At 46.0% G+C, this 27,774-nt stretch overlaps 1 protein-coding gene across 3 annotated transcripts in view; it reads left to right on the forward strand.

Moving 5' to 3' along the window:
- Window positions 1-27,774, forward strand: part of atosa (atos homolog A) — a 114,960-nt gene that overhangs the window by 23,031 nt on the left and 64,155 nt on the right. Inside the window, exon 1 of one of the 3 annotated variants that reach the window (XM_070858407.1) lies at window positions 1,425-1,487. The exons of the other annotated variants lie outside the window; for them this stretch is intronic. The gene's annotated coding sequence lies outside the window, so the exon portion shown is untranslated. Of the gene's footprint in view, window positions 1-1,424; window positions 1,488-27,774 lie in introns of those variants that run through there. 3 annotated transcript variants of the gene reach the window in all.

The raw sequence follows: 27,774 nt of genomic DNA on the forward strand, positions 1-27,774 counted from the left end.
CTCCTTGGGAGGTCTCTTCCATCCATTAGAAGGGAAGAGGACCTCCCTGCGGGCTCTGACTCCCTCCATAAGTAGATGGAGAACCTGTGTGCAGCCTTCTGTCTCAATGCAGTCGTATTTGGCACATTTTCCAGCAGTCCAGCAGTGTTCCCTACACACTCTTCGATGAACCTTCAAATATCCCGGCTGAAAATGCGACATCGCTGACATCATCACACCTGCACCACTTTGAATATATTCAAGCGGAGATTTTTGAACTACAGAGGGTTATGAGGAACAGGCAAGATCAGATCGGCCATGATCTTATTGAATGGCAGAGCAGGGCTCGAGGGGCCAAATGGCCTACTCCTATTTCTTATGTTATTTAATTGGGCCGGGTAATGTGCAGGGCGACCTTAATAGGCCCCGGTAAGGCAAAGTCGATCTGAGTAGCGACACGGAATCAGGAACGGGGTCACGACCCGCCACGGCAACTGCCTGCACCTGACTCGCCCAGGTACGGAAAATTCTGGCTTCATTGTTTGTTACTCACTTTCTTTCTGATTTAAAGGTGTTTCCTCAACTTCATCAGTTTCCTTACTTGAGCCTGGTTTTGTTGAAACTAGAAGATGGGGTATTCTGATGATAGACATTGTCATCTTAATTGATACTATTGGAGGTTCACGTATGAGTGCAAGGGGAAAAAAATTAATCATCAGTCATTTCTTCCTCCTGAGTAGAGTGCTCTGTCCTGTTAGACACTCCATCCAGTTGGTAATTGCTCAGCTTTGGGGAACCGATTTAAACAACCCTCCACTTGCACCTGTAGGTGGCTGATTAGAGGCTCAAGGAGGGGTGCTGAAGGAAGCTTTCTCTTCATTTAAAAATATATATATATTTAGCATGCTTTTGTCTCATTTCATGCCCTTTAGAGTTTTCTGTTGTTTATTTTTATATTGGGGAAACCTTGTTTCCATGATTTTATTGTGCATTGTAATAATTTTGTAACAAAGGTGTTGCTTAATAACTGCATAAGTAATAAACTCTGCTGATTATGTAGAAATCATTAAAGTTTCTTCTAGTGTATGTGTCTGTGTTGTATAGTTCAATTTATACACTGGCTCAGTCCTACAATTGCTGCTGTTTTACTCTGAACTTTAATTTGCCTGATTGCAGCCGAGAGCAGGGAAGTACTGGCTACTGCTGAACAGACAGGAAACTGTAGTAGAGTTTGACACTGTGGGTTTCACTATTGCTGCCAGCCAATCCGCTTGCATGGCTGTTGCTATGCTTGCTGTAAGTCTGCCTCATTGTAAAAGCAGTGCGTTGCAGAGTGATAGGCTGGAGCTAATATGCACCACAGCAGAACATGTTGTTTTGACCATTGCAGACATCTGGTGCACTCAGATACTGACAGTGCAGCCCAGCATTAGCCAGAGGCAACTTCCTTTACTCAAGGAGTCAAACATTCTTTGTTCAAAAAGGAAAATTATGGCTGCATAGAAAAGGTGTGTACTGTGGAGAGTGTCTTTATATGTTATATTTTCATTGCTTTCTCTTAGTTTTTTTCTCCCTGTAACATGTTTAAGGGTTGAAACACAAGAGCGTACACAGAAATGTTGAGTCTTCCCTAACTTTGTTCTTTTATGTGATTGGGTTCAGTAGATTTATGACATATGACTCACATTATCATAAATTATCCATGGATAGGAAAGGCTCAAGTTGTTTTCATTATGTTTTATTTGCGTTTCTGTAGATCAGCTTTCTCTGATTTCTGGCTGCGGGAGTATTTTATCTACAAAAGAATTACCTCCCTCTGAGACCTAGCAAAGTATTATCAATCCTTTGTCATTTGTCTGCTTTAGGTGGCACACAGCTTACAATCTATGCAAATAACAGACTCGAACCCTTGGAAAGGCACCTTCCAGGCTGCTCTCTGCATTTACATGGCTGCTCTTCTAAGCTGTGACTTTGATATATTCTCAACCCATCTTGTCTTTGAAACAAACCTCTATAAAGGCAACAAACTCACCACAGCACCTGCTTTAATTCATTTTTTAACTTGCAAATTAGTGCTTTACACATCAGTGTACAATTTATTAATTCTTTCCAATGGGTCTTGCAGCAGAATTTTTTTTGAGCCTACAAACACTACCAAAACAACTCAGTAAGTTTTAGACATTTTCACATTTTAAGAAATTTTATAACTAACTGACTTTCTGGCATTAGAAAGGATTTTTTTAAAGGCCCAAACTGATTTACACACATCTGTTAATGATGCAAGGGTACAATTGACTGTTGATGTTTGGGAAGCTGCTGTATGACATTTGACAGCAGCAGTGAGGGTCAGTCCTTGTGTTTGTCCCCCTTACTCAGTGTGGCATGTTCACTGAAACTGTGTGGTCTTGCTCTCTAGCATAGCATGCATTCTTGTGTACTCTCTTCTAGAAGTGTAGTGGGCATTCTTGTGTACTGTTCTAGAAGTGTAGTGCACATGCTCTCCTTGGGGCTTGTTTTTCTCTCTTTCCTTCATTCCACTGGACCACCCCCCCCCCCCCCCCCCAACAAACACACCCCTTTCTCACTTGTGCATGCCACTCTGCTAAACAAACTCACCTATATTTGCCCTATTTTCTGTTGCAGCCGCCACCACCTGCTCTTCCTCCACCTGCTCTTCCTCCACCACATGTGCGTTAGCTCCTTGATGTATCTCACTTCACTCCCCATATCCTCCCCCCGGCCGCCATTCTTATGTGGCTCCTCTTCCTGGTCTCTCCCTGTTCGAGCTCACCTCTGTGTCCCTTCCCCATATTACTTGTATTTTCTTCCCTCTTTCCCCCTGTGCCACATGTCATGGTAGAAAGCCCCGCCTCTACTGTGCAATACACACACACATCCTCTCTCCTGTGTTCGTTCCTTTTAGCTCTTCCTTCCCACTGTCACATTGAAGATTGGTCTACAAAATTAGAAGGCACAGCATAGGTGGTATGCTTCTGAAGTGGACTGACAATTGGCTTAAGCAGAAGAAGCAAATAATATTTGTCTCTTATGCCGGATCAGCAAGGAAAGAGCTAACTAGTGAACTGCCTTGGTAATTATTACTGTGATCGTTGCTGGTTACATTATACATAAATAGCTTGGAGGTCTTGACAGAAATAAACCTCCAAGTTGCAGATCCTACCAAACAAGGAGGCATTGCAAACAACCAGGAACAGGTTGATCAAATACAGAAGGACCTGGATAGATTGAGGATTAAGCTGAAGTTTTGTGGTCAGTGACATTTAATGTGGACAACTGCATAGTCATGAGATTGGGGAAAGAAGAATGAAGATAGATCGCTGAAGCCAGCAGCACAGAGTGTGGCAGCAGTAAAGAAACCAAATAGGACAGTATAGCCAGAGGAATAGAGCACAAATCTCAGGAAGTGATTTGAGTTTATACAGAGTGCTGGTCTGGCCCCGCCTAAATGGTTTGTACAGTTCTGGTTACTGAATTGTGAAAATGCCATCCAGACTTTAAAGGGGTTATAGGGTAACAAAATTGATAGCTGAGATTGGGCACTTGAGTTGGCTGAGAGGCTGCAGAAGCTAAGAATGTTTACACTGAAGAAGAGATGGCTCAGGAATAATCCTGTAGAAGTATTCATAATCCTAAAGAGTATAGACAAGACCTTGAATGGCCTTGAATGTTGTTTTTTGTTGGTGAACCTGAGGCATTATTTGTGGTGGAAATTGCAGTAGGATTTGTTAATGCTGGGTTACCAGTTCCTTTTTGATGCACTATTCTTTTTGCTCAGAGGATGGGCAGTTATTTGCGTCTGACGTCAGAAGGAGGAAGGATAGATGAGATGATGCACTCCAATGGAATTTCTGATATTTCTGCTTCTAGTGCCACAAGCATATTATAAGCATATCGTTACAACATTGACTGCACTCCTAAAGTATTTAATTGGCTGCAAAGCGCTTTGAGACATCTGGTGTTCATGAAAGGCGCTATATAAATGCAAGAATTTTTTAAGCCTGCAAGAAGCAAGCATGTAGTACTGCCAGATGGCAGAATTGGGGCCCACCAAATTTGGAAAGGCCAGCATCCTTACCGCATCTGCCTGTAAAGCTTAAGGGGTGCCCTAAAGAAAGCAACCTTCCTTGTATCCGAAGGATTCGTTGGCCAGACTTGCCAGAACTCATGTCCAACAGCTGACCAATGCCGATATTTCTTCTTCCTCTGCCTAGAGGGTGTCCCACTTGCATGGATATTAGTGCAGGCATATACTGCACTTTATTCAACCAGCTCGAAGTTGGGGAATTCCAACAGGGTCAAAGGTGCCATTGGCCAGCACACCGAAGTCCCGCTCCACCATTATTTTGGTGGTGCAGTGGGATTACATATTTGCATAGCCAATATGTTTAATATGGTCGTAGATTCTACAAGGGGACATAGCACCAAATGTAGAAGAAGAATAATAAAAAGGCCATTTAGGCGTAACAACTTTATGTAGAAGGTGGTGTATGTATGGAATGGACTACAACAGCAGGTAATGATTGATTTAACAAATTAAAAATAAAAAGGAGTTGGATAAGTACCTTGTTTTTTAAAAAAAGCAGTCATTCATTCATAGGCAGTCCCTCAATCGAGGAAGACTTGCTTCCACTCGCAAAGTGAATTCTTAGGTGACTGAACAGTCCAATACGGGAACTACAGTAATGATAAATAAAAAGAGAAACATCTACAAAAAGTTTAAACCGCTTCGTATCTTACAGCAAAACCTGCATAAATACATAAAATGACTGGGCAACTAGGAAGAATGTGTTTGTCCCTGTTATTTTAGCTGGGTCCCAGTTGTTGAAGGAAAGGGTGGGTGGGGTGTCTGGTTTGCCGCATGCTGCTTCCGCTGCCTGCGCTTGTTTTCGGCACGCTCTCGGTGACGAGACTTGAGGTGCTCAGCGCCCTCCTCCTGGATGCTCTTCCTGCACTTAGGGCAGTCTTTGGCCAGGGACTCCCAGATGTTGCACTTAATCAAGGAGGCTTTGAGGGTGTCCTTGAAACATTTCCTCTGCCCACCTGGGGCTCGCTTGCCGTGTAGGAGTTCCGAGTAGAGCGCTTGTTTTGGAGTCTTGTGTCGGGCATGCGAACAATGTGGCCTGCCCAATGGAGCTGGTCAAGTGTGGTCAGTGCTTCAATGCTGGAGATGTTGGCCTGATCAAGAACACTGAGGTTGCTGCATCTGTCCTCCCAGGGGATTTGCAGGATCTTGCGAGACATCATTGGTGGTATTTCTCCAGCGATTTGAGTAGTACAATGGGTATCATGGGATGTTTTATAGACATTGGGACAGACCAGGTGATGCGCAGTGGTCTTTTTTGGGTCGACACGTTGCAATTTTTTTTTCTCTCTCTCTTTCCCTTCCTCCCCCTACCCCACCCTATTTTTTTTTTCTTTATCTTCACCCTAATAACTTTATCTTTCTTCAGCCTTTCATTTCCCTTTCTAGCAAGAGGGCACTGCAGAGATGGAATTGTCCCAACATCCAGAGCATAGATGAAAGCAATCCAGTAAAACCAGTTTGTCTTTGGTCCTTCCTAACTTAATATATGTCACCATGTTCCTTGTAGTTAGTCTCCAGTGGCTCTATGTTAGAGTACCTAGTTTATAATACTCAAATCTATTGAAACATTTAGAAGTCTTGCAACAAAATTTAGTGCCACTAATGGTAATATATATTTTGTTCCAAGATCTGAGTGTTGTGACACAGGTCCAGAAGATTGTGGTTCGATTAATAGTCTAGTATTTTTACTGGTTTGATGAGAATGATCAGGAGATCCAAGAGCTAATAGATCGCAAGCGCCTTAAATAACAACCCAACTCGGAAGCAGCAAAGCTTATAGGCGGCTTAAGGCTGAGGTCCAACAAAAACCCTGGTACCTAAAGAACAGGTGGTGGATGGAGAAAACACAGGAGATACAGCAGCTGGCCAACAGCCATTATGTCCGAGGATTCTTCATCGTTGTTGAGGCCACCTATGGTCCAAACACCCAAGCCCCACCCCTCTGCTGGCCAAGAACAGGGAAACACTCATCAAGGACACTGAGGCAGTCAGGGCCCACTGGAAGGAGCACTTCGAAGATCTCCTCAATCGAGACTCTGCCTTTGACTCGAGTGTTCTCGACTCCATCCTGCAGCATGCTACCCACCACCACCACAGTAAAACTCCAACTGAACAAGGTAGAAAAAGCCAAAAGACATCTTGAACAACAAGGCAGATGGAATCCCCGCTGAGGCACTGAAGTATGGCAGAGAGGCACTGTTGGCGCAAATACATGACCTCATCGCTCTCATCTGGAGGGAGGAGAGCATGCTGGGAGATCTCAGAGATGCAGTGATCGTGGCCATCTTTAAAAAAGGGGACAAGTCCGACTGCGGTGACTACAGAGGAATCTCTATTATCAGCCACTGGGAAAGTCGTCACTAAAGTCGTCTTCAACTGTCTTCTCCCTGTGGCTGAGGAACTCCTCCTGGAGTCACAGAGCGGATTTTATCCTCTACGGGGTACAATGGGCATGATTTTTGCAGCGCGACAGCTGCAGGAAAAATGCAGGGAACAGCACCAGCCCTTATACATGGCCTTACAAAGGCCTTTGACACTGTCAACCGTGAGGGTCTATGGAGCGTCCTCCTCCATTTCTGGTGCCCCCAAAAGTTCGTCACCATCTTCCACCTGCTCCACAACGACATGCAGGCCGTGATCCTTACCAACAGATCCATTACAGATCCAATTCATGTCCGGACCGGGTCAAACAGGGTTGCGTCATCGCCCCAACCCTCTTCTCAATCTTCCTCGCTGCCACGCTCCACCTCAGTCAACAAGCTCTCCGCTGGAGTGGAACTAAACTACAAAACTAGTGGGAACCTGTTCAACCTCCTTCGTCTCCAGGCCAGGTCCAAGACCACCCCAATCTCTGTCATTGAGCTACAGTACGCAGACGAAGCCTGCGTCTGCGCACATACAGAGGCTGAACTCCAGGGCATAGTCGATGTATTTACTGAGGGGTATGAAAGCATGGGCCTTGCGCTAAACATCTGTAAGACAAAGGTTCTCCACCAGCCTGTCCTTACCGCATAGCACTGCCCCCCAGTCATCAAAATCCTGGACAACCTGGACCGTTTCCCATACCTCAGAAGCCTCATCAACAAGAGCAGACATTGACGACACGATTCAACACCACGTCCAGTGCGCCAGTGCAGCCTTCGGCCACCTGAGGAAGAGAGTGTTCGAAAACCAGGCCCTCAAATCTGCCACCAAGCTCATGGTCTACAGGGCTGTAGTAATACTGTATGGCTCAGAGACATGGACTATGTACAGTAGACACCAAGTCGCTGGAGAAATACCACCAACGATGTCTCCACAAGATCCTGGGAGGACAGACGCACCTACATTAGCGTCCTCGACCAGGCCATCATCCCCAGCATTGAAGCACTGACTACACTTGATCAGCTCCGCTGGGCAGGCATGCCTGACACGAGACTCCCAAAGCAAGCGCTCTACTCTGAACTCCTTCACAGCAAACGAGCCAAAGGTGGGCAGAGAAATGTTACAAGGATAACCTCAAAGCCTCCCTGATATAAAGTGCAACATCCCCACTGATACCTGGGAGTCCCTGGCCAAAGAGCGCTCTAAGTGGAGGAAGTGCATCTGGCAGGGCGCTGAGCACCTTGTCTCATCGCCGAGAGTGTGCAGAAATCAAGTGCAGACAGCAGAAAGAGCGTGCGGCAAACCAGTCCCACCCACCCTTTCCCTCAATGACTATCTGTCCCACCTGTGACAGGGACTGTGATTCTCGTATTGGTCTGTTCAGCCACCTAAGGACTCATTCTAAGAGAGGACGCAAGTCTTCCTCGATTCCAAGGGACTGCCTGTGAATGAGTATTTTGTGTCTCTCCCATCTCATCTCACCCCCACCCTCCTCTCGCCCCCATCCAAATAGGGTTACTTAAAATGAGGGTTCTCATATTGAGCAATATAATTTTTACCGATGGATATGGAAAAATAGATTACAGAATTCTAAAAGAAATACAGAAAGCTTCAAGACCAGTTGCCATACCTCTTTTCTGCCACTAGACGTCTATTGAGCTTTGATGATACTAGAACCCAAGCATTTTGTCTTTGTGGAGTGTGTGCTTCCCATGGAGCCTCCAAATCACTTGTAAAGTTTAAATTCATGTTCACATTAATTTGCATATCTCGAGTTGCGATCTTAGAGTGCTGATATAGGATGTATCTTCCAATGAGCCAACATCCAAATCTCCAAGGCCACAAAATTCAAACCGCACACATCTGTGAATAAGAAATAAACACCGTTCGGATTGAATTGGCCAGAATTTGAGGGCTGGATTGCCAGGGCTTGGGGCTGCAAGTGGCCTAGGGGTTGCAGTTTGGGTCTCCTTCTAGAATATTTACAAAAGGTGTTGGATGATAGTAAAAAGGTATTGGATGTTTCTAAATGTGACCCATAGCAGCTTCCAAAGCTTTCTCAAATTCTTCTCTCCAATTACTGGCTTTGAATTCATTAAGATGTTGGATTTTTACTTACGGGTTTATGCATCTGTGGAATTTAATTCTGTAATTGTTGTCGGGCATAGGTTTCTAAAATGAAGTTCCTGGACCCTGTGGGATTGCAAGGGGGTTCTAGGGTGTCTGCGTGGGATTCCAGAGGGGCCAGAGGTGGTTGGATTTCTATGTTAACATGCTAGAATTTTATTTCTGTCCACTGATTTTGAAAAAATGTTTCTGCAATGTTAGCAGTGTTTACCTATGTTTTTGTTTTTGTTTTTCAGAAGTTTAAGACGGGGGTCCTCAGTATCAACATTTGCAGGGAGTCTCCTGGGGGCATGTCAGTATTTTTAGGGGATCCCCAGACAAAAGTTTAAAAACCAGCATTGTATGGGATTGTCGGCAACTACTTTGGTTATCGTACATTTCCTTTTTACATGTGAAGCTTAAACAGTATCTCACATTGTGACTCAAGGGAATAAATCTTTTTATCTCACAAAAATTAGAACGCCTTGTAAAAACGCTTTTGTAACAAGCTTAGGCAGCAATTCTTGATTATAATGTGACCTTTTTGCTGTACTGATGTCATTCCATCACGAGGACATTGAAAGACTGAAGCCTTGTGTTTAATTACATCTTTCTAAATGTGACCCATAGTAGTTTTCTCAAACCTTTGCTTCCAATTACTGGCTTGACTCTTTAAAACAAGGGCTTAGTCAATTACCATATATGCTAAATAATTTTATTGGGATGTTCCAATTTAAAACAAACAGGATATGGAAACTTTTTTGCCCTTTTTCAAGTTATTTTCTTCAAACCTGTTTTTCCTTCTCTGGTTACTAGACAGCTCCTCATCTCTGACCACCAGACAGCCTCTGACCCCTAATCCATAGATTACCAATCCAAAGCTACCTTTCGACCACCATATGCCAGCCAACCTCTGATGAACTTTCCAGCTTCAGACTCTCGTGGCATCTTTCAGTTTTAATCCCTTTTTATCAGCTTCTTGGACTTGTCCCCACTTGTTGTTTTAAGGATTTTCACACCACAGAAAACACTTTGATCTCCAATACTCCAAAGTTTAATCTCTTCGACTCGCCCAATAGGCTTTACTTCTTCAGATATCCTGATTGAAAAATGTTCAAGCTTTTTTTGCTCTCCACTTAACCACTATGGTCCGACTTCCTACCCTCCTCTTGTACCCAGTTTCCCTCACTGTTAATGCTGTGCGCTTTCATGATATTGCCTTGGCCATCCCCACATGGTCATTGCACATGTACCCCACGGTGGTTCTTCCCTCCTTTTCATCATCTATATGCTAACTATTAACGTCATCGGAAGCACGAGATCAGGTTTCGTATGTATGCACATAGCTTTAATTTTCTACCGTTTTGAATCCAAAGCTGTTGCTTGAATCTGCAACTGCTTACCTGACCAAGTCTTGGACGAGTTGAAATTTCTTCCTGTTAAACATAGGCAAAACTGAAGCCATCTTTTTTGGCTCCTGTTAGTTCATATGTGCTTGTGCCCTTAGCTTCATTAATCTCCCTGGCTCCCACCTCAGGCTAAATATGGTTGTGCAGAAACGGGGATGAATTTCTTTCCTATATCTGCTGTGACCAAGGCTACCGCCCACCACCTTTTGTAACATTGTCGATCTTCACTCCTACCTCGCCCTTGCCACCAAGCCTTTAATCGATGTCTTTATCACCTCAAGGCTCAATTTCTGTAATGCTTTCTTAATTGGTTTCCATATTTCCACCTTCCACAAACTAGAATATCACTGCCCTTGTCTTTATCTTCTCCAAGCCGCGCACTTCCATGCAAGATTCCTCTGTCATTATGAATCAATTTCTGATGTCTTCAGGGCCTTGACCCACCCTCCCTCAGTGATCCTTTTCAGCCTTGTGTCCTTACTTGCACTCTTTACTCCTCTGACAGTGGTCTGCTCTTCTTTCCTCCTCCACCTCACTGCACCATTTGAGGCTGTGCTTTCAGCTCTCTGAAACTCTCTCCCCAAATCCTTCCCACTTTCAAAAGTCTAGTCAAGATTTTTCTCATCAGCTGCTTTTTAGGCTCATCTCTTATTCAGCCAATATGTTTTTATCCCACTCATTCTCTGATCGATAAACTGCTCTGAGACACCTCCGGCACAGGGAATGCAAGTTGTTATATCTGATCTGTAAAACCATTTTTGAGAACCTAGTCACTTATGCTTTGAATTATATTCAATTTTCATAGTAACAAAACCAAAACCCAAAATAAGAGTTTTATGCAGATGCACAGTGAGAATGGCAGTGACATATACATAGGCATATCCATTATTTGTGAACATATGAAAGTACATTAGAGATTCACTCCAGAATTAAACCATTATCAGTAAGAGGAAATAATTGTTCCAGAGTGAATAAAGTTGTTACACCGAGAAATCTACCCAGAAATACATCATCATCATCATCATAGGTGGTCCCTCGAACAAGGATGACTTGCTTCCACGAGTTCATGGGTGTTTCGATGAAGGACCCGATGTTCCAGTCCTGAACTCCAGTTGAGGGGGTGGAAGATGCCTCTGCGTGAATTTTTTTAACGTGTGGTGACCGTTGCACACCAGCCACCACACGGGCTCGACAGAGCTAGGCCTTTATCCAGTGGCAAGGGTTAACCAGCACGACTGGAGACCTGCTCTGCTGCACGGACCTAGTGCGCACACTTCATCATCGGCAGTCCCCCGGGATCGAGGAAGACTTGCTTCCACTCTTTTAGCATGAGTTCTTAGGTGGCTGTACAGTCCAATACGAGAACCATAGTTTCTGTCACAGGTGGGACAGATAGTCGTTGAGGGAAGGGGTGGGCAGGGAGCCTGGTTTGCCACATGCTCCTTCCGCTGCCTGCGCTTGATTTCTGCATGCTCTCGGCGACGATACTTGAGGAGCTCAGCACCCTCCTGAATGCACTTCCTCCAGTTAGGGCGGTCTATGGCCAAGGACTCCCAGGTGTCAGGGGGGATGTCGCACTTTATCAGGGAGGCTTTGAGGGTGTCCTTGTAGAGCACTTGCTTTGGGATTCTCGTGTCTGGCATGCGAACTATGTGGCCTGCCCAGTGGAGCTGATCAAGTGTGGTCAGTGCTTCAATGCTGGGGATGTTGGCCTGGACGAGGACGCTAATGTTTGTGCATCTGTCCTCCCAGGGGATTTGCAGGATCTTGCGGAGACATCGCTGGTGGTATTTCTCCAATGACTGTCTGCTGTACATGGTCCACGTCTCTGAGCCATACAGGAGGGCGGGTATTACTACGGCCCTGTAGACCATGAGCTTGGTGACAGTTTTGAGGGACTGATCTTCAAACACTCCTTTCCTCAGGTGGCTGAAGGCTGCACTGGCACACTGGAGGTGGTGTTGGATCTCATCATCAATGCCTGCTCTGTTGATAGAAGGCTCCCGAGATAGGGGAAGTGGTCCACATTGTCCAGGGCCACGCCGTGGATCTTGATGTTTGGGGGGCAGTGCTGTGTGGCGATGACAGGCTGGTGTAGGACCTTTGTCTTACTAATTTTTAGCGTAAGGCCCATGCTTTCATACGCCTTGGTAAATACGTCGACTATGTCCTGGAGTTCAGCCTCTGTGTGCACAGACGCAGCCGTCGTCCGCGTACTGTAGCTCAACGACAGAGGTTGGAGTGGTCTTGGACCTGGCCTGGAGACGGCGAAGGTTGAACAGCTTCCCACTGGTTCTGGTAGTTTAGCTCCATTCCACTGGGGAGCTTATCAACTGTGAGGTGGAGCATGACAACGAGGAAGATTGAGAAGAGGGTTGGGGCAGTGACACAGCCCTGCTTAACCCCGATCTGGACATGAATTGGGTCTGTGATGGATCCGTTGGTAAGGATCATGGCTTGCATGTCGTCATGGAGCAGGCGGAGTATGGTGACGTACTTTTGGGGGCATCCGAAACGGAGGCCACATCCACAGTAAAGGCCACATACGGACCAAACTCCCAAGGCCCCACCCCACTCCTGGCCAAGAACAGGGGAACACTCATCAAGGACACCGAGCCAGTCAGGGCCCGCTGGAAGGAACACTTCGAAGATCTCCTCAACCGAGATTCTGCCTTTGACTCGAGAGTTCTCGACTCCATTCCGCAGCATGCTACCCGCTGCCACCTCAGTGAGACCCCAACACTGCATGAGGTAGAAAAGGCCATAAGACAGCTAAAAAACAACAAGGCTACGGGAGCAGATGGAATCCCTGCTGAGGCACTGAAGTATGGCGGGAAAGGCACTACTGGCGCCAATACACAACCTCATCTCTCTCATCTGGAAGGAGGAGAGCATGCCGGAGATCTTAGAGATGCAGTGATTGTGACCATCTTTAAAAAAGGGGACAAGTCCGACTGCGGCAACGACAGAAGAATCTGCCTGCTATCAACCACTGGGAAAGTCGTCGCTAGAGTCCTCCTCAATCGTCTTCTCCCCGTGGCCGAGGAGCTCCTCCCAGAGTCGCAGTGCGGATTTCGTCCCTTCCAGGGCACAACGGACATGATTTTTGCAGCGCGACAGCTGCAGGAAAAATGCAGGGAACAGCGCCAGCCCTGAAACATGGCCGCCTTCGACCTTACAAAGGCCTTTGATACTGTCAACCGCGAGGGTCTATGGAGCGTCCTGCGCACACATATTGCAGTGTGTGCTGGCCCGTGCTGCCCCTGGGCCCTCTGCTCTTCAGGGTCCCGTACGCTCATCTGTCGCACCTCCGCCACGATCTCTCACTGCTCCTCCACCATAAACGTAAACCGCATCTCGTCACAAACACTCATCACTCATCCGCCCCGACTTTCCCACTCCTCTCTACCTGGGCCTTGCCGATGTTTCTGCCCATGCTCCAAAACGGCGACCAGTGTTTTGATGACGTCACCCAGTCGCCCATCTCAAAATCATTGCATACTTGGAGCAGCTCGCACTGGAGGTTGCAGTGGTAGGCCGCTCCAGCTCTTTTATAGCCCGGCCTGTGGAGCTAACCTATGAACAATGGCGGACAGGTAAAGAGCATCCAGCCCAACCAGTCTTCCCCACACAACTGCGATACCCCATGTATTGCAACATTTTACACTCCACTCCATTCGGAGCCATGCGATCTCCTGCAGGAGGCAAAAAAACAGAGAAAAACCCAGGCCAATTGGGCAAAAAAAATCTGCAAATTTCCTCTCCGACCCATCCAGGCAATCGAAACTAGTCCAGGAGATCACTCTGGCCGTATTAGATTCCCTGAAGTACTTACCATCGTATCTGCGCCAGCCAACAAGAGTCTAATCCCACTTAGCAGCTCTAGGTCCATAACCCTGCAGGTTACGGCACTTCAAGTACCTATCCAAGCACCTTTTAAATGTGGTGAAGGTTTCTGCCTCCACCACCTTTCCAGACAGTGAGTTCCAGACCCCCACAAGCTTCCCCTCAAATCCCCCCTAAACCTTCCACCATCCACCTTCAACCTATGTCCCCTCGTAATTGACCCTTTCACCATGGGAAATAGGCCCTTGCTATCCACTATATCCAGGCCCCTCAAAATTTTAGACACCTCAATAAGGTCTCCTCTCAGCCTCCTCTGTTCCAAGGAGAACAAACCCAGCCTATCCAATCTGTCCTCATTGATATGATTCTCCATTCTAGGCGGCATCCTCGTAAATCTCCTCTGCACCCTTTCCAGTGCAATCGCGTCCTTCCTATAATACGGCGTCCAGAACTGCATGCAGCATTCCAGCTGTGGCCTAACCAGTGTATTATACAATTTAAGCATGACCTCCCTGCTCTTGTATTCTATGCCTCGGCCAATAAAGGCAAGCATTCCGAATGCCTTCTTATCCACCTGGCCTGCTACTTTCAGGTCCCTTTGTTCATCTGCACTTCTAAGTGGCCTACTGTTTAATGTGTATACCCTTTCCTTATTAGCCCTCCCCAAGTGTATTACCTCACACTTCTCCGAATTAAATTCCATTTGCCACAATTCTGCCAAATCTACATTTAGGAAGGCATGGATTAATCGGGGACAGTCAGCATGGATTTGTTACAGGATGATCATGTTTGACTAACCTGATTGAATTTTTCGAGGAGGTAACCAGGAGGGTCGACGAGGGTAGTGCGTATGATATAGTGTATATGGATTTTAGCAAAGCTTTTGATAAGGTCCCACATGGCAGACTGGACACGAAGGTAAAAGCCCATGGGATCTAGGCAAAGTGGCAACGGTTGGATCCAAAATTGGCTTAGAGATAGGAAGCAAAGCGTAATGATTGATGGATGTTTTTGTGACTGGAAGGATGTTTCCAGTGGGGTTCAGCAGGGCTCAGTACTGGGTCCCTTGCTTTTTGTGGTATACATCAATGATCTAGATTTGAATATAGGGGGTATGATTAAGAAGTTTGCAGGTGACACCAGAAATACAACTGTAACACGAACTACATCAATTAAACCATAGTCCCTAAACTAGTAGAGAAAATCTGCTGCAATCACTGATGCTTGTAGTTTTTGTGACAATTGCTGAAGTTCAAATACCTTATTCTGAAGCCATGTTTATTCTGTGGCCATGTTAAATTGATGAAACATCATCCTCACTTTCCAATAAGTTCCAAAATTGTTTTTTCCTGCAGACCGCTGAGATTCCAGAACTTAATTTTGCTGAATCCACAAGTTTGTTTTTCTATTTCTCTTCCCCAAATATTTTTATCTTCTATATCTTTCACACTACTCCTGCAGTACGCCATCTATTTCTGGTTGGCATCACAGATCAGCATATTAAAGGTATTATTCCATGGATTCCAGCACTATTAATAATGAATTTGAAATACACCCATGTAACAATAGAACATAATTGGTGTTGGTTATAGTTTGGCCTAATATAGGTAACTCTCTGGTCTGCTCAGAACAGCAGTACCACATAGTAACAGAAAAAAACATATTTATATAGTACCTTTCATGACCTCATGATGTCCCAGAGCACTTCACAGCTAATGAAGTACCCTGTACTTTTGAAGTGTAGTCCACACGTAGGGAAACATGACAGCCAATTTGCACTTGGCACGGTTCCACAAGCAGCAAGAAGATAAATGGCCAGGTAATCTGTATCAGTGATGTTGGTTGAGGGGGAAATGTTGGAAACACTGGGACAACTCCTTGAATCATGCCATAGGATTCTTTATATCCACCTGAGGCGCAGCAGGGTCCCCATTAGTGCAGCACTGCCTCAATACTGCACTGAAGTGTCCGGCTTGATTATGTGCTCGGGTCCCTGGAGTGGGGCTTGAAACCATGATCTCTGACTCTCCAAGCTTTCATCTAGTAAAGAAACTTATGACTATGGAACTGTAACAGTTTGACTACATTATTGAATTGCTCATGATATACAATTGGTTTGCTTGGAACAATTTAAACAGCTTTGTATTCTGTATTTTTATTACACATTTCTTACTTTAAAAATTTAAATAATTAGTAATCTAAATCACCTCGCATACAACAGAACTCTCACCATTAGTCATGAGGCCACACCTAGAGTACTGCATACAGTTTTGGTCTCCGTATTTAAGGAAGGATATACTTGTATTGGAGGCTGTTCAGAGAAGGTTAATTAGGTTGATTCCAGAGATGAGGGGGTTGACTTGTGAAGGTAGGTTGGGCCTCTACTCATTGGCGTTTAGAAGAATGAGAGGTGATCTTATTGAAACATACGATAATGAGGGGGCTTGACAAGGTGGATGCAAAGAGGATATTTCCACTGATAGGGGAAACTAAAACTAGGGGGCATAGTCTTAGAATAAGGGGCCACCCATTTAAAAGTGAGATGAGGAATAATTTCTTCGAGGGTTGTAAATCTATGGAATTCTCTGCCCCAGAGAGCTGTGGAGGCTGGATCATTGAATATATTTAAGGTGGAGATAGATTTTTGAGCGATAAGGGAGTAAAGAGTTATGGGGAGTGGGCAGGGAAGTGGAGCTGAGTCCATGATCAGATCAGCCATGATCTAATTAAATGGCGGAGCAGGCTCGAGGGGCCAAATGGCCTGCTCCTGCTCCTATTTCTTATATTCTTAAACATACAGATTACAGTGTTGCACGACCATACATACAAATGATTTCTACCTATTTCAATATAGCTTCCTTTCTCTCTCTGGAATTCATTGTAACTAGTCTTAGCACCGTGATTCCTCACACTATATCATTTCATAGAGGTACATGATTAAAATCTAAATGGTCATATGATGGCAATTAGCAGTTGTAATGAAAGTTGTGATCTGACCAAAGCTCGGGGAAAAAAAACATTTTTATGGGTTAACATTGTAAATCATTCAATCTTTCATTTTGTAGTCCACGATGTCATGTGCACTTAACAGTGTTGCAAGGCTGTAGCCATCATGTTTCTCACCTAATGAAAGACCCATGGAAGAAAGTATTAATGCAATCTTGTGCAGGTATATAATTGTATAAATATTCAATACATTTTGTATGTTGTACACAACACAATACTCCATATAGCAATTTCAAACCAGCTTGTCCTACTAGATCAAGAGTGGAAGATTGTATGTTTTGTATAGTTTGAAAAATGTTTTCCTTTGTGAATCAATAAATGACAGAGTAGAAACTGTGGAGGAGCAAAGGGATTTGGGTGTCCAGATACACACACCACTAAAAGCTACTGTGCAGGTACGAAAGTAATCAAAAAAGCTAATGGAATGTTGGTCTTTATCTCGAGAGGGTTGGAATACAAAGGGGAGGAAGCTGTGATTGAATAGAGCCTTGATCAGACCCCATCGGGAGTATTGTGTTCAATTCTGGGCACCACATCTCAGGAAGGATATATTGGCCTTGGAGGGCAGACAACCACAGATTTACAAAAAATAAAGGGTTAAATTTTGAGGACAGGTTGCATAAATTTGGATTGTATTCCCTTAAGTTTAGAAGATTGAGGGGTGATCCAATTGAGGTGTTTAAAATGATAAAATGATTTGATACAGAGAAACTATTTCTTCTGGTTGTGGAATCCAGAACAAGGACGTAATCTTAACATTGGAGCTAGGCCATGGAGCTAACCAGGAAGCACCTTTTCACTTAGAGTGGAAATGAGGAATTCACTCCTTAAAAAGCTCTGGATACTGGATCATTTGAAATTTTCAAGACTGATAACGGCCAATCTTAGTTCGGGTATCAATGGATATGGATCAAAGGCTGGTAAATGGAGTTGAGGTACAAATCAGCCATGATTAAATGGCGGAACAATCTTTGAACGGTTGAATGGCTTACTCCTATTCCTCTATTCCAACCAAATTAGCAGCATTGCTCTATATTCACTGTCAAAATAACAATTTTGTAAACTTGCAGAGCTGCTTTTTCACGGATGTGGAATGTGACATTGTTTACCAAATTTGCAACTTTTTACGCAAGAATTTATTTGCATGCAAAAATGCTACTTTAACACTAGTTTATTTTTGATTTGAGGTGAGTATTATGATAACAGAACTACAGCATTTGATCAGGAGTATTTTTATTTGTTCCTCCTCTTGTTGCACTAACATGTTCTATTTGACTGCTCATTAGATTTCCAGACCCTTCTTTAGTCCCTCTACTGTTGCTGTTAGTTCCATGATTATTAACTTTTGTTACCATAAAGTTATTTTTCTTTGACACATCAAGACTTGTATACCTGTATTACTTAAGTATTCTGACTGAACTCTAATCCAACATGTTTACCATCTGTATTTGCATTAAAGTTGTACAAAGTTTGTTAAATGCATACAGCTTAGATTTCAACAGCGCTCATTGCATAGAGAGTTATGTGAGTGTGCTTAACAGGTAGAGGATGATTGGACATGAAGTAGAAGGAAGAGTGGGCTTGAAATGGGGTTAAAAAAAAATGGTCAGAGAAGGATCTTGAAGGTGGACCGGAGGGGCAGCCACCAATGGTGGTGCAGCGAACGAGAAGTAGCACAGTGTCAGATAGCAGATGCTATTCACAAGTATATATGGCTGAAGGCGATCATAGAGGTAGGGAGGGGTGAAGCATTGCATGATTTTCCAAGCCTACAAATCATTAGTATAATGGCTCTTGTTTAGTGAGATTAAAGTTATTCAAAAAATCAAATGCTAATGTTTAAAATTATCTGGAACTGGGTAGAAATGTCTTTTATTTGAAGATTAATTGATAATCTATGTACCTGGACCCCCAAGTCTATTTGGACCTCAACTGTTTTTAGCTTTTCACAATTTTAGAAAGTCAGCAGAGCTTGGTTAACCCTTGCCACTGGACCAAGGCCTTGCTCTGTCCAGCCCGTGTCGTGGCTGGTGTGCAACGGCCATTCCACGGTTAAAAGAATTCACGCACAGGCATCTTCCATCCTTCAAGATTTAGCTCGGGGCCTGGAATGTCAGGTCCTTCAGTGAAACACCTGTGAACTCATCCTTTTTTTTGGTGTGGAAGCGGGTCATCCTGGACACGAGGGATTGCCTGATACTAATTGATGTACATGAAACATGTATATGTTCAATACAGTTTCAGAACAGCACACTTAAAGAATGAAGCATTAGCTGTAAAGTATTCCTAAACTGCTAAGTATTGAACAATTTGGAGGCATTAATTAAAATCTAATCTTCGTTGCATATGGCTTAAGAAAATAAATTGATACTGATCTAGAAAGCAATTCCTGCTTTTACTCAAGTGGAAATATTACTATCCAAATTAAATGTAGAGGGGCAAGAAAATGTCGGTGTTGAAATAATGTCTTAAAACTGATGCCCAAATTGTAAAATATTACCTCAATCCGCAAATAAGATTGAATTAACGTGCATGTTTTTCACTTTCCCATGCTGTTTAATTTGAAAGTATAAATTCGACACTGCAAAAGGAAGGTGTAATTTCAAGGCAGTAAATTTAGAGAATGAGCCATTTAATTATAAAACCTTCAGAATCTGCTCAGTTTCACTTCAAACCAATTTAGTGGTATTGATTAAAAGCTAAGTTAAGATACCCAATCAGCACACACTCACAATAATCACAATTTACCATCTAAATAAGCAGTTAATGAGGTATTTAACCCCTATAAATCACTGGATGGTAATTACAGCAGCAGACCTGATTTGAAAACTCTTGAACATGGCTTAAAAAGGTCCATTTTATGAATGCAGTGGTTGAACTCATCATCAAGACAGTGTGCTACATTTTTGGCTCCATCCTCTTTCCTTTGCCCTCTGTAAACCTTGCACAAGAAAAAGGGGCTTGGAGGAAATAGGTCAGCAATTTTATGCTGAAAGACATGGCAAAAGATCTGTAAAAGATTCAATGAAGAGAAATTACATTCAGCTGCTAGGTACAAAGAGCCACTGGAGAAGAACCGCAGCCAATCAAGGAACTGACGCCATAGAAAAGAAAACGTGTCCCAGCTATTTAGCTTTAATAGTGTGCATGGAATCACAGCAGTGGATGGTGGCTCCAACATAGACTCCGGTAAAGATGTATTTGTGTTTTTCTCCTTTAAAGAATCTCACTCAATTCGACTGTTGGCATCAACTATTAGAACAACATTATTTATGAATGTAGATGTAAAATATGTAATTGTTTTTCTGTCAATATATAAACATGGATATCATGCTGGATATCAAAATGATGCCGATAAGTTTGTCCTTTTCACAGATGAACTTGGACCATCTGGAATCTAACAACAAGCACCAAAACCCACATAGATAAGCACTACTCACCCATGCATCATCATAGACACTTGGGCTTCTGTACCAATAAAAGGAAAACACTTGCTTTATACAGCATGTTTAATGACATCAGAACATTCCAAAGTGCTTTACAGCCAATGAACGAGAGTCATTGTTGTAATGTAAGAAAACATGGCAACTATTTTGTGCACAGATAAATGGCCAGATACTCTGTTTTTGGTGGTGTTGATTTTGCGATAAATATTGGAATAGGTCATCAGGAAAACTCCCTGCTCTTCTTTGAATAATGCTATGGGAACTTTTACATCCACCAGAGAGGGCAGACAGGGCCTCAGTTTAACATCTCATCCAAAAGATAGCACTTCCTGAGTACTACGCTGGAGTGTCAGCCTAGATTATATGCTCACATTTTTAGTGGCTTTTTTCAGAACTGGAAGAAGTTAGAGACTTAACAGTTTTTAAGTAAATACTGTGCAGAGCACGTGAAAGGAGGGAGAGGGAAGGGAAAAACAAAAGGGAAGGTCTGTGATAAGAGTGGAGGGCAGGAGTGATTAAATGACAAAAGGGATGATAGTGCAAGGCAAAATGGGGTGGTATTAGGACAAGTAAAGAAATAAAAGATGGGTGTCGAGGAGCTGTAAATGGCAACAGCAGAACCACTATCGGCACCTGCTTTCCAAAAAGAGTGGGAGCAGTGGTTATGATCTGAAGTTGTTGAAATCAATGTTGAGTCTGGAAGGTTGTAAAGTGTCTAATTGAAACATAGAAACATAGAAAATAGGTGCAGGAGTAGGCCATTCAGCCCTTCTAGCCTGCACCGCCATTCAATGAGTTCATGGCTGAACATGCAACTTCAGTACCCCCTTCCTGATGAGGAGCTGTTGTTCGAGCTTCCGTTGAGTTTCATTGAAACACGGTAAGAAGCCGAGGTCAGAGTGGAAGTGAGACAGAAAAGTAAAATGCAAGCAGTCAGAAGCTCTGGGTCACGCTTGTGGACTGAATGCTCTTAATACTTCCAAGCGTCCAACTTGCGTTTGGTCTCCCTAATGTAGAAGAGACCGCATGAGCAGCGAATACAGTATACCTGTACTAAATTGAAAGTAGTACGAATAAATCACTGACCTGCAAGGTGTGTTTGGGGCCCCGGACGGTGGGAAGTGAGGAGGTAAAAGGGCAGATGTTGCATCTCCTGCGCTTGCATGGGAAGGTGGGAAGGGGAGGGAGTGTTGGGGATGATTGAAGAGTGGACCAGGGTGTCGCGGAGGGACCTTCAGAATGCTGAAAGATGAAGGGAAGATGTGTTTGTTGGTGGCATTGTGCTGGAGGTGGTGGAAATGGCGGAGCATGATCCATTTAAAGTGGAGGCTGGTGGGGTGGATGGTGAGGACAAGGGGGACCCTATCGTGGCTCTGGGAGGGAGGGGAGCAGTGGGTGCAAAAATGCAAGAAATGGGATGGACACGGTCGAGGGCCCCATCAACCACAGTGGAGGGGAATCATCGGTTGAGAAAAAAGGAAGACATATCAGAAGCACTAATGTGGAAGGTGACATTGTTTGAACAAATGCGACCGAGGAGGAGAAACTGTGAGAATGGAATGGCGTCCTCACAGGAAGCAGGTCGGAGGAACTGTAATCAAGGTAGCTGCAAGAAGTCGGTGGGCTTAAAGCAGCTATTGGTGGACAGCCTTTCCCCAGAAATGGAGATAGGGATGGAGATGGACAATGTGAAGCGAGGAAGGGGTGGAAATTGGAAGCAAAGTTGATAAAAATGTTCCAATTCGGGGCGAGAGCAGGAAGCAGCACCAATACAGTCATAAATGTACCAAAAAAAGAGGTAAGGGAGGGGATCTCAGTGGACTGGAACAAAATGTTCCACGTATTCCTTAAAAAGGCAGACATAGGCAGGATCCATATGAGTTCACACAGCAACACCTTTTATTTGGAAGAAGTGAGTGGAGTCAACAGAAGCATTGTTCAATGAAAGAACAAGTTCAGCCAGGTGGATGAGAATGGTGGTAGATGGGGATTCGTTGCGTTTCCATTCAAGGAAGAAGTGGAGGGCCTGCGGGCTGCCCTGGTAGTGGATGGAGATGTTGAGGGATTGGACGTCTATGGTGAAAAGGAGACAATTGGGGCCAGGAAACTGGAAACTGTTAGAGGCGGAAGGTGTTGGAAGAATCAAGATGCAGAACGGAAGAGACTTGACAAGGGGAGCAAAACGGGAAGAAATAAGTCCCATGGGGCAAGAACAGGCTAAAAAGATGTGTCCTGTTTGTGGATCTTGGGAAGGAGGTAGAAGCGGCTTGTCCAGGGTTGGGGTCTATGAGGTTGTAAGCCGTTGGGGAGAAGATCTCCAAAGGAGTTGAGGTCAGTGGCGGTCTGGGAAATGATGGCTCGATGTTTGACCTTGGATCATGGTCCGGGAGAGGTAGGGGGAGGTGTCCGAGAATTGGCGTTCAGTCTGCTCGCTGGCCAAACAACAACAGCGCCGCCCTTGTCAGCGGGTTTAATGACCATGTCAGAGTTGGACCTGAGAGACCGAGTACTGCAAGTTCAGAGGGTGTTTGAGTGAGGAGAGTGGGGAAATTGAGATTGCCAATGTCATGCCAGCAGTTCCCAATGAAAAAATCAAGAGAGGGGAAGAGGCCAAAGGAAGGGGTCCAGGTGGAACTAGAATTCTGCTATAGGCAGGTGGAGTCCATCATTCCCAGAGTCATGCCACATGAGTATTTGTCATGGATATTTAAGTCAATGTGGCTATCCAAAGGGGCAAAGAATCTGCACACATTTCTTGTGACGTACTGCAAATACCTCTGCTCTCCCAAAATACCAAAACCAGTATTTGCTCGTCTTTTGATTCTCCTTATTTTATGTAACCAGCTGTATTTGTGGTCTGCTGATACTTCTCAATTGTGTGATGGAATCATAAGCCATAGTTTCACACAGCATGGATTCATCGTCATCATCATAGACGGTCCCTCAGATTGAGGATGACTTGCTTCCATGCCAAAAAGGGATGAGTTCACAGGTGTTTCAATGAAGGACCTGATATTCCAGGTCCCGAACTACATGTTGAAGGATGGAAGATGCTTGTGCGTGGATTTTTTTAACATGTGGTGGCCGTTGCACACCAGCCACCACACGGGCTTGACCACGCTAGGTCTTGGTCCAGTGGCAAGGGTTAACCAAGACGACTGGAGACCGGCTCTGCTGCACGGACCTAGTGCGCGCACATATCACAATGTGGGCCAGCTCATGCTGCCCCTTGGCCCTCACCTCTTCTGGGCACTTGCCTCTTCTGGGCCTCGAACTCACACCTCTCCCGGGCCCCGATCACGTCGCTCCAAGATCACTCGTCGCTCCCACTCCCCAACCTCGCTGCTTCTACCCATGCTTCAATCAGCGACTTGGACCTTGGTGATGTCCAATCCAGTCGCCCTCTTCACAGCTGTCTCTCTCCAGCACAAGCTGTACTTTGAAGGCTCCGACCTGTCGCTGCTGGACCCTGCAGGTCGGGGCCGCCTCGCCAAATGCTGGGTCGGGCCGTACACTGCTCCTTTTGAAGGCCCCACCTAAATAACAACTGAATTTGAAAACTTTAATAGGTACATTCATTTCATTACTCGTCCGACAGCAGGATTTCAAATCCGACTTCGGAGCATGCGGAATGGATTCCAGATTTTTAACGCAAGGATTTTCATTAGCGTCCCCCAGGTCAGGTGTGTAATGGCTGATTTAGTGCCCCTGTCAGCTCTTGGCCCAATTCAACCAAATTTATCGGCGGGAGGCACAGACTATTTCAAGGCTCTATACTTACCGCTCCGCCTGGTTAACGCCTTAAAATTGGGTGGTAACAAATTTCCACCCCCATGAGTTTCAACTTTAACTAACAGTCTCTTATGGTGCGACCTTGTCAAATGCCTTCTGAAAGTCCATATAAATAACATCCATAGATATTCCCCTGTCCACTACTTGGAATATTTTGGAGAGATGACTAATCAGGTTCGTCGGACATGACCTATCCTTTTGGTGCAGCAGCCCCGACCTGCAAGAACCATCAGCTGCATGGAATCATACCATAGTTGTGATCACCCAAATGCCACACTTGACCAGCTACAGATAAATCAACAATGGGAACTGCACATTTGCCCGGTGAATCCTTCTCTGTTCATTTTCATTTTGAGGGAATGGAAGATTTTCTGATCAGTGTATTTCATCAGATTATCTATAGGCCCGATCTCCTCATGTGGGTACAACTGACCACATTTGACACTTTGCATCTGAATCCCTGCACACACTACTCTTCTCATAGTCTTATCATGTCATTCAAGTACACTGGATCCACTTCTGAGACTAAGTTATTCTCCTGTTTCTCCTTTCACCTGTGACTTCATTTCATTCCGTGCTAGATAATGACTGCTTTAATGCATTTAGCATACCTTCCTCCTTCTGACTGGGAACTTTTAATTAGCTGAAGTGAAAAGACCTAATCTATTTCAATGAGGTGCATGACATTGGTGGTAGGAATTTGCAGCAGCCCTAAAGTTAATTGGATCCATCCCACTCAGTACTTGACATTTTTACTTCAGTGGGATAAAAGAATTACTGCTGTATGAAAACTACATTTTTTTTTAATAAACAGCGTCCAAGTTTGGCTTAACACTTTGAATGTAATTTGCAGCTTGGAGTTGTCAGTGTTCAAATTATGAACAGGCGTAATATCATCTCCAGGACACTTCAGATCTCCAGACTTTTAAATTGAATGTCCTTCAGCCACTTTCCACTAAATTTTAAAAATACATGTTTGGTGGGCAGGAAGAAAGAAGTGACCCACTAATCTCCCAATGCGATTTGAACCGATTTCAATACAAAAGCAGGAAATGTGTTGGAAATTTGTTTTTTCTGAACCTATTTTTCCCACACATTGGGCCCAAGTTTCGGGCCGCGCCTAGAACGGCGCAGCCCCGACCTGGACGCCCATTTTTCGCGCCACAAAGTGCGCTTAAAAAAAAAAACTGCCAGATTCTCCGACTCCCTGCTGGTCCTCTTGAGCCTGGCGCGGCGCAGCACAAGCTGTAGGGGGCGGAGCCAGGTCCCTGCGCTGAAAACAGTGCCGGGACCTCTGCACATGCGCGCTACAGTGGGCGCGCATGTGCAGTAGCTCCAGGCGCCCAAAACTCTGGGAGGGGCCCACACATGTGAGGTTATCCACTTTGGTGGTAAAAACAGAGAGACAGACTATTATCTGAATGGTGACAGATTAGGAAAAGGGGAGGTGCAACGAGACCTGGGTGTCATGGTACATCAATCATTGAAGGTTGGCATGCAGGTACAGCAGGCGGTTAAGAAAGCAAATGGCATGTTGGCCTTCATAGCGAGGGATTTGAGTACAGGGGCAGGGAGGTGTTGCTACAGTTGTACAGGGCCTTGGTGAGGCCACACCTGGAGTATTGTGTACAGTTTTGGTCTCCTAACCTGAGGAAGGACATTCTTGCTATTGAGGGAGTGCAGCGAAGGTTCACCAGACTGATTCCCGGGATGGCGGGACTGACCTATGAAGAAAGACTGGATCAACTGGGCTTGTATTCACTGGAGTTCAGAAGAATGAGAGGGGACCTCATAGAAACGTTTAAAATTCTGATGGGTTTAGACAGGTTAGATGCAGGAGGAATGTTCCCAATGTTGGGGAAGTCCAGAACCAGGGGCCCCAGTCTAAGGATAAGGGGTAAACCATTTAGGACCGAGATGAGGAGAAACTTCTTCACCCAGAGAGTGGTGAACCTGTGGAATTCTCTACCACAGAAAGTTGTTGAGGCCAATTCACTAAATATATTCAAAAAGGAGTTCGATGAAGTCCTTACTACTAGGGGGATCAAGGGGTATGGCGAGAAAGCAGGAATGGGGTACTGAAGTTGCATGTTCAGCCATGAACTCATTGAATGGCGGTGCAGGCAAGAAGGGCCGAATGGCCTACTCCTGCACCTATTTTCTATGTTTCTATGAAGCACGCAGCCCCTAGCCCTGGCCGAATGGCCTCACTGGGGCTGCGTCCATAAGGTTGCATCCCACGCCCAGCTCCTGCTTCCTCCCGACCCGACTCGACTCCCGCTTCCCCCACCCCCCGGACCCGACCCGACCCGACCCCCGTACTGGACCCGACCCGCGCTCTTTCCCCACCCGACCTGACCTCTCTCTTTCTCCCCTTCCACCAACCCCCGACCCGACCCGCGCTCCCGACCCGCCCCCCCCCCCCCCTCCCCACCGGACCGGACCTGACCTCCCTCCCCCCGCCCCCCCACCCGAACCAACCCGACATCCATCTCCCTCCCCCCCCCCCCCCCCCCCCCCCCCAGCCGACCCGACCCGCGTTCCCTCCCTCCACCCCTACCCGCACCAATACATCCCCCCCCCCCCCCCCCACTCGACCCGACCCAACCCAACGCCACCTACCTGTAAATCTGGTGCTGGGGACGGGCCCTGCCCGAAGTCTTGGGCCCAGCCGGGCCCGGCCCGTTCAGCCTCCTCCCGCCCCCCTTCTCCTTCTCCCCCCCCCCCCCCCGCCCCCTTCTCCTTCTCCCCCCCCTTCCCCTTCCCCTTCTCCCCCCCCTTCCCCTTCTCCCCCCCCCTTCCCCTTCTCCCCCCCTTCCCCTTCTCCCCCCCCTTCCCCTTCTCCCCCCCCTTCTCCTTCTCCCCCCCCCTTCTCCTTCTCTCCCCCCTTCTCCTTCTCCCCCCCCCCCCCTTCCCCTTCTCCTCCCCCAGCTTCTCCTCCTCCCCCTTCTCCTTCCCCCACCCCTTCTCCTTCCCTACCCTTCTCCTTCCCTCCCCCTTCTCCCCCATCCCTCCCCCTCTGCCTCCCTCCCTCCCCTCCCCCTGCCCCCCCCTCTCTCCCTCTACCCCCCTCCCCTCGCTGTCAGAAACACAGACACTGACAGACAGAGTGAGAGACACACAGACAGACAGAGAGATAGAGGGCCCAAGTTTCAAGCCGCGCCTAGAATGGCGCAGTCCCGACCTGGACACCTGTTTTTCGCGCCACAAAGTGCGCCTAAAAAAAACCCTCCGTATTCTCCACCACCTTGCAAGTCCTCTGGCCCTCGGCGCAGCACAGCACGAGCTGTGGGGGGCGGAGCCAGGTCCCTGAGCTGAAAACAGTGCTGGGACCTCTGCACATGTGCACTACAGTGGGCGCGCAAGTGCAGTAGTTCCAGGCGCCCGAAACTGTGTGGGAGGGGCCCGAAGCACGCAGCCCCTAGCCCTGGCCGAATGGCCTTACTGGAGCTGCGTGGATAAGGCTCCTCCCACGGTCAGCTCCTGCTTCCTCCCGACTCCCGCTCCCTCTCCTCCCACCCCCCCCCTCCCGACTGGACCCGACCGCCCCCCCGCCCCCTGACTGGATCTGACCTGACCTCCCTCTCCCCGACCTGACCTCCCTCTCCCCGACCTGACCTCCCTCTCCCTCCCCCTGACCCGAACCGAACCTCCCTCCCTCCCACCACCCCCCCGACCCGACCCAATGCCACCTACCTGTAAATCTGGTGCTAGGGACGGG

Source organism: Pristiophorus japonicus, chromosome 17, assembly GCF_044704955.1.
Source record: "Pristiophorus japonicus isolate sPriJap1 chromosome 17, sPriJap1.hap1, whole genome shotgun sequence".
Taxonomy (NCBI): Eukaryota; Metazoa; Chordata; class Chondrichthyes; family Pristiophoridae; genus Pristiophorus; species Pristiophorus japonicus.